Source organism: Orcinus orca, chromosome 10 (genome assembly GCF_937001465.1).
Source record: "Orcinus orca chromosome 10, mOrcOrc1.1, whole genome shotgun sequence".
Taxonomy (NCBI): domain Eukaryota; kingdom Metazoa; phylum Chordata; class Mammalia; order Artiodactyla; family Delphinidae; genus Orcinus; species Orcinus orca.
In genome coordinates, this window is record NC_064568.1 from 95,689,391 (window position 1) to 95,701,532 (window position 12,142).

Consider the following 12,142-nt stretch of genomic DNA (forward strand, 5'->3'; position numbering starts at 1 on the left):
ACACGGATGCATTTTCAAAGTATTACACAATAGTAATACGACAGTGGAGATGCCTGGCAGATACGACCTTAACCAAGTAACCAAAGTTAACATCACCAGTTCTAAGACATACGGACTTCATCTACTTCATACTACTTCATCTTCGTCTATCATATGATGCCATGAGAAGAGCAAAACATCACTTGGGTGGTATTTTTCCCCAAAATGCATTAGCTCAATTTAATTGTAAGAGAACATCAGACAGACCCCAACTGAGCAAGCATTCTATGGCAAAAGTGGCCAGTACTCTTCAACAAAGCTATCAAGGTCATGAAGGATAAAGACTGGGGACATGTCCCAGTTTGTAGACTAAGGAGGCATGACAACTAAATGCACTGTGGGATCCCAGACTGGATTCGAGACATGAAAAGGGACATTAGTGGCAACATATGAAGTGAGCCAATTAGTTAGCGGTACTATATCAATGTAAACGTCCTAGTTTAGACCACTGTACTAAACTGAGTAAGGTGTTAACCTTAGGGGAAACAGGGTAAATGGTATATGGGAACTCTGTATACTATGTCTGCAACATTTCTATTAACCTAAAATTATTTCAAAAATAAAGTTGCTGGGCTTCCCTGGTGGTGCAGTGGTCGAGAGTCCGCCTGCCGATGCAGGGGACGCGGGTTCGTGCCTCGGTCCGGGAAGATCCTATATGCCGCGGAGCGGCTGGGCCCGTGAGCCATAGCCACTGAGCCTGTGCGTCCAGAGCCTGTGCTCCGCAATGGGAGAGGCCACAACAGTGAGAGGCCTGCCTACAGCAAAAAAATAAAATAAAATAAAAATAAAAATAAAGGTGCTTTCTTTTGAAAAAAGGAAAGCATTATGCTTAGTGAAGGAAGCCAGACCTAAAAGGCTGCCTACTGTTTGAGACCATTTATATGATATTCTGAAAGGGCAAAACTACAGGTACAGAAATCACCTCCGTGGTATCCAGGGACTGAGGGAAGGGAAGGCAGGTAGAACCAGGGAAAATTCTATGTCTTTATTTTGTGGTGTTTTTACAAAACTCATAGACTGTGTAACAAAAGGGTGAATTTTACAGTATATAAGTTGCATTTCAATAAACCTCACTTAAAAACAACAAGAAGCAAACAAACTTTCAAGCAAACAAAATGTCAACAAATTTTCACTGCAACCTGTCTCTGCTTTAATCAAAAAGACTGGACAAGTAGCTTGGAATTCTGAAAAAGAGAGTAGGTTAGAGAAAAATAGTGTAGTGTTGGTTTCCAGAACAACCTCAGGGGACAAGACCCTCTGCAGTCATGAGGTCAGAGGCAAAGATAGTGCCAAAAAAGGCCCCTGGCTGACAGGCTGCCAGGGGGAGAAGGTGGGCAGGCTCAGATGCCCAGTGGCCAAGGAGGGCCACTCTGGTGGGCAGCCTGCAGACGACAACAATGGGGATGCCCGACTATCCTGGAAAGCCCCCCAGTGCTTTATTTAAAGGAAGCATGAGGAAAACAACTTGGCAGGATTTTCCGCCAGCACGGGCGTAAGCTTCTGACAAATTTCAATTGATTTGGAAAAACTAACTACTTGAACACCTCATTAACGGTGTAACTATCTACAGTTTATGCTTTATTTTTTTAACTATGGAAAAATTTAAACATATACAAAAATAGAATAGTATTACTAACTCGTATGTGTGTTCCCATCACTCAGCTTCAATAATTATCAAGAAAAGGGGTTTTTCTCAGATCCAGCTGAGGCTTTAAGATGTTGTCATAGATGATAAATGTTAAACTTGCCCATCTTGATGAACACTGTAAAGATTAATGTTCCCAAAACTGCTTCACTTTACTAAAAGCTCCTTGTATGTTGCATGAAGTTACTTATGCTATTTTGTGCTTAATATGTTCCGTTATTTCTCTCAAAGATGTTTGATTGCACTGTTGCTTTCTAATATTTAAATCTGGAGACATCACTTTGATCCAGAAAATTATTTTCTTCCTCTGTTAAGTTTTTAAATGTTAGAAAACATTCCCACTTATTTTCAAAGAATTCTAGACCAACTCCTGAGTAAACTGTCATGTTTTTTCTTAGACATAAAGGTAGGATTTTTAAAGTCATTAAGCATTTAAAAGGATTTAAGGATTTAAAATCCAATCAACAAAGGCATCAACATAAAGCAATTGACTATACTGCTATATGTACAGCTCTTCTGCATGAGCGTCTAAATGGTAGGTCTTCTGCAGGATAGCTGTGAAATGAAGGCAAATCTTCATTCTACTCTGAACTTAAGTACTGAATTTGTTGCTAATTATAAAGAGTTGTCAAAAATTTGAGATTATTAAGAAGGAGTTTTTAATTAGAATTGACAAAATTAAGACTTGTATTATCTGGGTAAAATGTTATTAATTTTTCATCCAAGTTTTTCTATTCAAATGTTCTCATTATTGAGTAATAATAATTACTTTCACCATAATACTGAACTCAAAATAATAAAATGGAAAAAAGTTTTCCTTGCTCATGTTTCAATATTTCCAAAAACCACTAGTATCTAGATTGTTTGTCTAGGAAATGCAATGAGCAAGTACTCTGGGGGAAGACAGCTTTAGTTCTCATCTTATGTGAATTATAATGTCTATTGACATACACATATATCTTATATATATATAAACATATATATGCATATAAACATACTCATGAACTGTATACAATTAAAATACTTTTAAATATGTATATTCTTTTTATTTCAAATCTTTTATCATACTAATTTATTAGTGGAGTCTAAGTTTTTCATGTCTATCTGAAGTAATGCATCAGTGAGATAATTTTGGTCTTGTGGGTTACAAAAACTAAACAGGTCTACTGCCTGTTTTATTAGTCATCACATGATTTTTTTTTTAAATGAATGTAGGAATTGTTTTGCTAAATTTTCCATTAACTTACAAGACGTTCTCCAAGTCTCTCGGTAAATGTGAAAACAAAGGAGAGATTAAGAACAAAACTTTTACACGTCTTAGAACAGTGCCACCTGAAGTTTATCTCCATAATCGTAAATGCTCAGAACATAAGTCTATTTTCAAGATGCTACCTCAAAGTATTCATCGGAAGCATCCTCTGTGCCAACATTTATCTGCGTTTCTGAGGGATCAGGGTGGGCAGTGGTTCTAGCTTCTGCAAGCTCACATCCCGATTCAAGTGCAAAAGCAAATACCTGGGTGGTGCGGTGGTAGGGTAGAAGGTCCCCACTGTGCTGAGTCAGAGGAGGAAGAACTCAGGTTATCTGGTCCAAAAGCCCTCAGGGGTGAAAAATGCCCTGGGTGAAGCCACCAATTATCCTGCCTTGCTTTTACCTTCAGGTGGGAAGAAGGGCCTCAGGAGAGAAAAACTCATTCATCACAGTCATTGGGAGCTTTCTGGGTGCAGGATAGGTGCCCAAACACTGATATTACTCTGGGTGAATGGCAGTACCTACTTAACCAAGCTTTCTTGTGAAACTGGAAACTCACCTACCCAATTAGAAAAAAAGAAAAATGTCTCAGGTTCCCTGTTGAGAAAGGGGGCACCCCACCAATTCTGAAAAACACAATAAATGTAAGGTTATATTAGGAATTCGAGAAAAAAAAATTTACAGAACATTAATTTAAAATACATGATAATGGGCTTCCCTGGTGGCGCAGTGGATAAGAATCCGCCTGCCAATGCAGGGGACACGGGTTTGAGCCCTGGTCCGGGAAGTTCCCACATGCCGCGGAGCAACTGAGCCCGTGCGCCACAACTACTTAGCCTGTGCTCTAGAGCCCGCGAGACACAACTACTGAAGTCCGTGCGCCTACATCCCGTGCTCTGCAACAGGAGAAGCCACCGCAGTGAGAAGTCCGCATACCGCAACTAGAGAAAGCCCACGTGGCAGCAATGAAGACCCGTCGCAGCCAAAAATAAATAAATTTATTAAAAAATAAAATACACAGTAAGTACATTGGAAAGGAACTGCAAAAACTTACACAGTTGTTCACTAAATACTTTTTGAACACCTATGAGCTAAATAAATGCAATGCTCTAGCCCCCTGGTATCGACACTGGCAGACTCACTCCCTCTCCCCTACTACCACCTGCTCTTGTCAAGGTCACCAGCCTTGCTAAACCCAAGGCTCCTACTTGACCACCTCTCCGGAAACCACTTCCTCCTCCCGGCTTCCAGGCGCCATCCTCTCCTGGTTTTTCTCCTACCTCGCTGGATCTCCCAACCTCCCAAGGCTTCAAGATGGCGCTCCCACCTCACACAGCCAAGCCCGAACTCCGGAACTTTCCCCAAAACTTCTTCCTACAAAGCCTTAGGGCACCATCCTCCTTGATGCCCACTTCTCCTTTCCTTCAGCATCTCGCACCCACAGCTCAGCAAATCCCTTAGGCTGCAGCTTTACACTACGTGCAGATCTGGCCGTTCCTCCCAGGCCCACCAGCCGGCCTAGGCCACCCCACATCTGCCACCCGGGCTGCTGCAGTGCCCAGAGTGACTCTACTCCAAGGGGACGTCCTGCCCGGGGCCCCCAGGGTCTCCCCCTTCACAGCAGCCTACCAGGCCCACCTGCCCTGGCCACATGACTTTCCGACCTCGTTTCCTCCCCTCCCTCGTCTCTCGGCCGCGCTGTGCCGGGAAGACACAGGGCCTCGGGCCTCCGCACGTGCGGCTGCGGCCGGGGCTGCCTCCCGGGTCCACCCGCAGAAGTTGGGCGCACTCCCCTCCCCCTCGCGCTCCTCCCCCTCCTCTGCCACCATCTTGGACCCCGGAATCGGCGGGTGCTTTCAAGCCGCGCAGGCGCGCCGCTGGCCGGCTGGCCCCGCCTCCGCGTCCGGCCCGGTGAGCCCCCGGTCCACACCCAGCCGCTGAGCTCGGCCCCGCGGGAACGCGTGCTCTGCCGGACCCCAGGCTGGAGCCCAGGAAGGCCGCGCAGATGCCGGCCTGGCCCCGGCGCAGACGCACCTGCAGCAGGCCCGAGCGGCGGCGGCAGCGGCGGCGGCTCTGGCGCGGGGACTGGACGACGAGGCCGGGGGGCGGGACGACGAGGCCGGGGGCGGAGCGGCTTGACCCACGTGGCCGGGCTTCCGCGGCCCCTGCCGGAGACCCACACCTGGCCGGGTTCCCGAGCCTTGGGGGGCCATTCTTTGGGCCTGTTCATCGTCGAACAAGATTGTTCTTTTGCATTTCTTTCTTTGGGGGCCGACCGGCCCGGGGGAGGGGACAGGATCTTACTTCGTCTTTGTGAGCTTCCCAGATGTGTTGTGAACGACGAGCTGCTTTCCTCCTTGAGCCTGCAGCCAATCGCACAACTTTGCGACAGAGCACTTGGAATTATAGGTGGGCTTCCTCTGAGACGCTATTTGCAATGATGGTCAGCGGGGCTCCCAGGCCAGCCCACCAAAGCTGAGTGCCGGTGCTGAGATCCTGACCCCTTGTCTGAAGGGAACAGTTTCAGGTCCTCGAGGACTCTGTGACCCACGTGGCTGCACGTGTCTGATTGCCCATAAAATCACTCATCTTTCTTTGTCCTTGATTTAGCGTTACCACCAGCGCTAATTTTCTCAGAATAGAATTGCTTCTGGCTGCGCCAGTAATCCTAAAGGCAAGCGGTCTGAGAACTTGGTTGCATAGAATGTTATGGTAACATTTGTTTTCCCAGCTCAGACCTCAACCACTTCCCTCAGTCTGGCTGGAAATTCAGCCCACTTTGCGGCCTCTCTTGCTCCTGCAAGCTGTACCAGCCTTCACGGCCCTATGGAGTCCAAGAAAATTGGAGAAGGGCCTCACCTCTGGCTGCTATATTTTCCTAACATGTACATAGCACTTTGCACCAGCCACCTCTAAGAACTTCACATGTATTAACCAATTGAAATCTTCCCCACCACTCGATAAAACATATAGGGTTATCCCCACTTTCCCCTCAGTGGGGAAACTGAGACCCAAGGAGGTCAAGTAACTGCCCAAGATGGAAAGACTGTTGAATAGTAGAACTGGGATTTGTAAGTGCTTTGGCTCCAGACACAAGGGTCCATGCCACCACATATACTGCTACTCATTAAAGTGTTGTTGTTTCATTGCTTTTCCTGCTTATGATGTTAGCCATCAAGTGTTAATCCTTTCCTTCATTCAGACATTGGGGGAGGAGGGAAGGCAGGCTGTGGGGAAGGCCCAGTGCCCCTCACTGCAACCTTCCGTGGTCCAAAGGCCCAATATGTAGCCCTCTGCCACCTCCCACAGGTTAGGCTCCCTCTGAGGCATCGCATTCCATCAAGCCCCAGGGGTCACCACCCACAGCTACCCACCACACATCCCTCAACCACATCCCTTCTTCCAGGCTTACAAAAGCTGACTCTTCCATCAGTGTCAGGCTACTTCCTCTTCTTGAAGCATCAACCACCATCTTTTCCATCCTTAGAGCAACTCCAGCTTAATTTCTTGATGGCCTTGTTCTAAAACAAAGGCTGGTCCCTCTTCCTGGAATGTTCATTTTTCATTCCTTCCATAGTAACTCCTCTCATCCTTCCAGCCTAGCTCAGTTGTCACTTCCTCAAGGAGCCTTCTCTGACCCCAGCTCCCCCTGCCTCTACTAGGTGAGATGCAGGCTCCTACAGCACCATAGCAGTTAGCCCAATGAAGACTTCAAATAGATTTCTGTTCATTTGATGAAATTTTCTCTCCCCACCAGGCTGTAAGTTTCCCTGAAGATGACCCTTTTGTCTCTGTTTGCTCACCGTGATATCTCCAGTCCCTCACAGTGCCTGATAGGAGATGCTCAATTTATGAATTCATTTAATATGTATTAAATGAATGAATGAACAACCCCACAGGAAAAGCAGCCCAGAACTGAGAGGATAATGGCTTGGCTATCTTTGCTAAATTGAAGACGAAGCAAATTACTTTTTCTTTCATGTTGCTTGTGGGTCCCCAGCAGCACAAAACAATTAGAAAATAAATAAGCAAAAATCAGTTTATTGATAACTCACCCTATCTACAGAGGTTTTTCTGGGATAACCAGGTAGGTGATGTAAGAGTTTAGGAGCACATATACTGGGAGTTGGTTCTGCCTCCTTCCTTTAGTGAAATTCAGACGTGCCAAGCTTTATCTCTGGAAAGACAATCTTCCCCCACCCTGACTTTTATGTCCTCTTGGGGCCATTCACTTTGCTGATTACCATGCTGCCCCTCAGGCGTGGACCGTCCTCTTTAAGCCTCTGGTACAAATATAAACTTGGACATCAACCCCTAGGCTTGGTGTCTTTCACTGATTGATTTTGACACACTAGGAGAAGGCTTAAACTTTCTAAGGGAGAACAACAAGAAAATACCCATCAAGATCACAAAACTGCAAGAGATAAACACAATCCAGAAATTGTGCAAAACCCCAGCCCCACTCGATTCTATATTTCCCGCTCCAACCTGCTTCCATGAGATCGCGCCAACGCAACATCAACACTACGAGGCCACTCCCCGCCCCGTGTGTGTTGGGTCTTTCATGGAGGAAGGCAAGAGAGCAAGGCCCTCTCCGCACAGGCCCTCAGGTTCTTTAGGCTCCCGTGTGAGTCCTGAGGGGTGGCTAACACCAAGCGTGACCCTGCCCTAAGAGGGATCCACATACACAGCGCCCAAGGCTTGTGGCTCTTACCCCCTGCAGCTGGTCAGTGCATGTGACTAGGATATGGCTACATATATTATAGCAACCATGCACACGGCCCAAGCTGAAGAAGTAACATTGACACGAATAGGTGAACTGAGTGGTGGTGGACAGGAAATGGGGTTGCAGATGTTTGCAGGATCTGCAATGAGGAGTGTAAGGTTGTGAGGACAAGGCTACGTCAGACAGTCTGGAGCAATGAGAAGGAAACAGTCTTTCAGGGTTGGATGGTGAGCTGTGGAGGAGCCCATACCTGTATTCTTAATGTCTGAGAGCCCTATCCTTTCTTTTCATGTTTAAAACATCCAGTTTGTTGTTGGTTTTTTTGGTGGATGCAATACCTTCATCTTTTTAAAGATATTGGAAGAATGACCACACCCCCTCCCAAAGAGAATTTCCCCACTGGGTCTCTTCCATTCCACCCTTATCTGAAGATACAGCTCTCCTTTCATGCCCCCATCCATCTCCAATAAGATGTCTGCATTCTCCACACTTAACGAGTGTTTGCCACCAGATGGAAGGCTGTTCACACGTATTGAGTAGGGGGAGGAGAGGGCTAAGTGGGAAGGTCCATGCTTGAGGACATCTCTCTTCGGAGACCTCTCCACCTTGCTACTTGGTCTCCAGGGTACTTCAGAGATAAGGACCAAAGTCCCAGGAGCTTCCAAATCCTGATTCATCCTGTTGTGGGCAACCTCTGTAGTTTGGGAGGGTTCGTTGATCCACAGTTCCCTTGACATAGGCCAAGCCTCCTCAGCCTCTGCATCTTGGTGTGTTTGAACCTTTTCTGGCTGAGGCCATCTCTACCCTGGCAGAAAGCCTGTGGGACAGGATCATTTCTATGAAAACTACCAGCCAACTCCCCTTCCACGGGGCCACATTCAGCTTACAAAAAACGTGCATGAAAAACTTTCCCTGCCGAACTCTGGAAATGAAGCCATTCCCAACACAACCCTAACTCTCTTTGCTCTGCCCCTTAGGTCCTTCTAGCTGCACCATCCCACCTTTGGGCTTTTTCAGGTACGTGCTGGATATCAATCCCTGAGTCCCTCCAGCTTCAGGGGGACACAGGTCAAGCTCTCTGGGGGGTTTACTGAAGCCCTCCTCACTTGGCATGAAGTGAGAGCAAAAGCTCCCCTCTGTTCCCCCATGAAGGTACAGGAAAGACACCTACATTTTAACAACTATACCCAAAGAATATTTTTCCTTTTATACACCCAAGGGTGGGTGAGGGACCTATTATGCTGTATTCTAAATTGTCAAAACCTGGAAACAACCCAAATGTCCGTCAACTGTGAATGGATAATCATATTGTGGCACAACCTTACAATGAGATACTACTCAGCAATAAGAAAGGAAAAATGAATAACATATGCCACAATATGGATGAATGTCAAAAGCCTTATGTTAAGTGAAAACAGCCAAACTCAAAAGGCAAAAACTGTATGATTCCATATCTATCACATTCTGGAAAAAGCAAATCTGTAGACACAAAACTCAGATCAGTTGCCAGGTGATGGAGTGGAGCAAGGGATTGACTACAAATGGTCATGAGAAAATTTGGGGGAGAGAAAGTCTGTATCTTCACTGTAGTGAGGATTATATGACTACATATATTTGTTGAAACTCATAAGACTGTACATGAAAGAAGGATGGGTTTTAGTGTATATAAATTATAACTCAATAAAACTGACTTTAAAAAATAAGAGCTCTCAGTACTTTATAAGCAAAGAATGAGGACACAGTTTTATATTAGTTATCTATTGCTGTGTAACAAATTATGACAGAACTTAGCAGCTCTAAACAACATTTATTATCTCACAGTTTCTGTAGGTCAGGAATTTGGGAACAGCTTAGCTGTGTAGTTCTGGCTCGGGATCTTTCATGAAGTTGCAGCTAATATGTCAGCTGAACTGTCATCTGAAGGCTGGATTGGGGCTGGGATACAACAACCTTGGGATACTGTAGTTACACAAGCTGTTTGACTAACAAAATAAGTGTCTAACTAGTAAACTGACCTCAGCTTTTTTGTACCCTCAGCTGGTGAGGTCTGGGGACATTCCAGGTATAGAAGAATAGTAGTTTGGTTCTTAATTGCAAGCAACAGAAACCAATTCTGGCTTGTTTAATAAGAAAATTTATCTTATTAAACAGATATTGTATAAATAACTGTTACTACAATAATTTGTTAATGGATAATTTGATATAAATTGTGACATCAAAAACATGAAATGTGTAAGAGGTACAAATTACTATGTATAAAATATGCTACAAGGATATATTGTACAGCACAGATAATATAGCCAATATTTTACAATAACTTTAAAAGGAGTATAATCTATAAAAAATTTGAATCACTATGTTGTATACCCAAAACTAATATAATATTGTAAATCAACTGTGAAAAAGAAACAAACACCATAAGAAAACATAAAATGTGGAGTGGGGAAGCATAAAAATGTAGAGCTTTAGAATGCATTTGAACAAGTTGTTATTAATTTAAAATAGACTGTTATAAATATAATTTGTTTTATGTAAGCCTCATGGTAACCACAAAGCAAAAATCTATTGTAGGTACATAAAAGATAAAGAGAAAGGAATCTAAGCAAACCACTACAGAAAGTCATCACAAAGGAAGAGAGCAAGAGAGGAAAAAAGGAATTACAGAACAGGCAGAAAATCCTTAACAAAGTTGTAATAAATCTATACCTCTCAATAATTACTTTAAAGATAAATGGACTAAATTCTCCAATAAAAAAATAGAATGGCTGAATGGATAAAAAAACAAACCCAACTCTATGCTGCGTATAAGTGACTTGCTTCAGCTTTAAGGACACACACAAACTGAAAGTGAAGGGAAGGAAAAAGATATTCCATTCAAGTGGAAACCAAAAGAAAGCTGGAGTATCTATGCTTATAGCAACATACAGAAATCAGTTGCTTCTGCATACACTGAAAACAAAATATCTGAAAACGAAATTAAAACATCACATTCACAAAAGCATCATAAAGAATAAAATACGTAGGAATAAATTTAACCAAGGAGGTGAAAGACCTGTACACTGATGAAAGAAATTGAGGAAGACACAAATAAATGGAAAGATACTCCATGCTCAGGGACTGGAAGAATATTGTTAAAATGTCCATACTACCCAAAGCAATCTATAGAAACAGTGTAATCCCTATCAAAATTCCAATGGCATTTTTCACAGAACTACAACAAGCAGTCCTAAAATTTGTATGGACCACAAAAGACCCCGAATAGCTAAAGCAATCTTGAGAAAGAACAAAGCTAGGGGCATCACACTTTCTGATTTAAAACTACATTACAAAGCTACAGTAATCAAAATATTATAGTATTGGAATGAAAACAGATACATACATCAATGGAACAAAATAAAGAGCCCAGAAATAAACCCATGCGTGTGTGGTCCATTATATACAGCAAAGGAGTCAAGAATATACAGTTGGGAAAGGATAATCTCTTCAATAAATGGTGCTGGGAAAACTGGACAGCCACATACAAAAGAATGAAGCTGGACCCCTATCTTACACTGTACACGAAAATCAACTCAAAATGGATTACAGACTTGAATGTAAGACCTGGAACCATAAATCTCCTTGAAGAAAACATAGGTGATAAGCTCCTTGACATAGGTCTTGGTGATGATTTTGAGGCTTACACCTAAAGCAAAGGCAACAAAAACAAAAATAAACAAATGGGGCTAAACAGCTTCTGTACAGCAAAGGAAACCATTAACAAAATGAAAATGTAATCTACGGAATGAGAGAAAATATTTATAAATCATATTTGTGATAAGAGATTAATATCTAAAATACAAAAAGAACTCATACAACTCACTAGCAAAAGAAAATCTGATTAAAAAATGGGCAGAGGAACTGAATAGACATTTTTCCAAAGAAGATACACAAATGTCCAACTCATACATGAAAAGGTGCTCAACATCACTAATCATCAGGGAAATGCAAAGCCAAGCCACAATGAGAAATCGCCTCACACCCGTTAGAATGGCTATTGTTTTAGAAAAGCACACAAGGAATAACAAGTGCTGTTGCAGGTGTGGAGAAAAAGAGACCCTTGTGCACTGTTGGTAGGAATGTAATCTGGTGCAGCCACTGTGGAAAAGAGTATGGAGGTTTCTCAAAAAATTAAAAATAGACTTACATATGATCCAGCAATTGATCCAGCAATGATGTAAGTCATATTTCTCACTGGCAGGCAAGGGAGTCACAAGAAAGGGGAAAAAACTAAAATAAACTCTGTAGTGTTGGTTTGGAACTGGAGGTATTGGTATGAACTAATAATATTCATTAGAGAGATAGATAGATGATGATAGATGACACAGGAAGGAACAGAGAGAGAGAGGGAGAAAGGAAGGAAGGAAGGAAGGAAGGACGGAAGAAAAGAAAAGAGATAGATGTAATGATGTGTATGTGTATATACGTATATATTTTTCCCTGAA

At 43.4% G+C, this 12,142-nt stretch overlaps 1 protein-coding gene across 12 annotated transcripts in view; it reads right to left on the reverse strand.

The window, feature by feature from the left end:
• SIRT5 (sirtuin 5) overlaps positions 1-5,111 on the reverse strand; it is a 30,750-nt gene extending 25,639 nt beyond the window's left edge. For 4 of the 12 annotated variants that reach the window (XR_007469915.1, XM_049693803.1, XM_049693802.1 and 1 more), the window contains exon 1: positions 4,970-5,111. The gene's annotated coding sequence lies outside the window, so the exon portion shown is untranslated. The other 8 variants (XR_007469914.1, XM_033434873.2, XM_049693798.1 and 5 more) reach the window with 7 other exon arrangements.
• Positions 5,112-12,142: the final 7,031 nt, after the last annotated feature.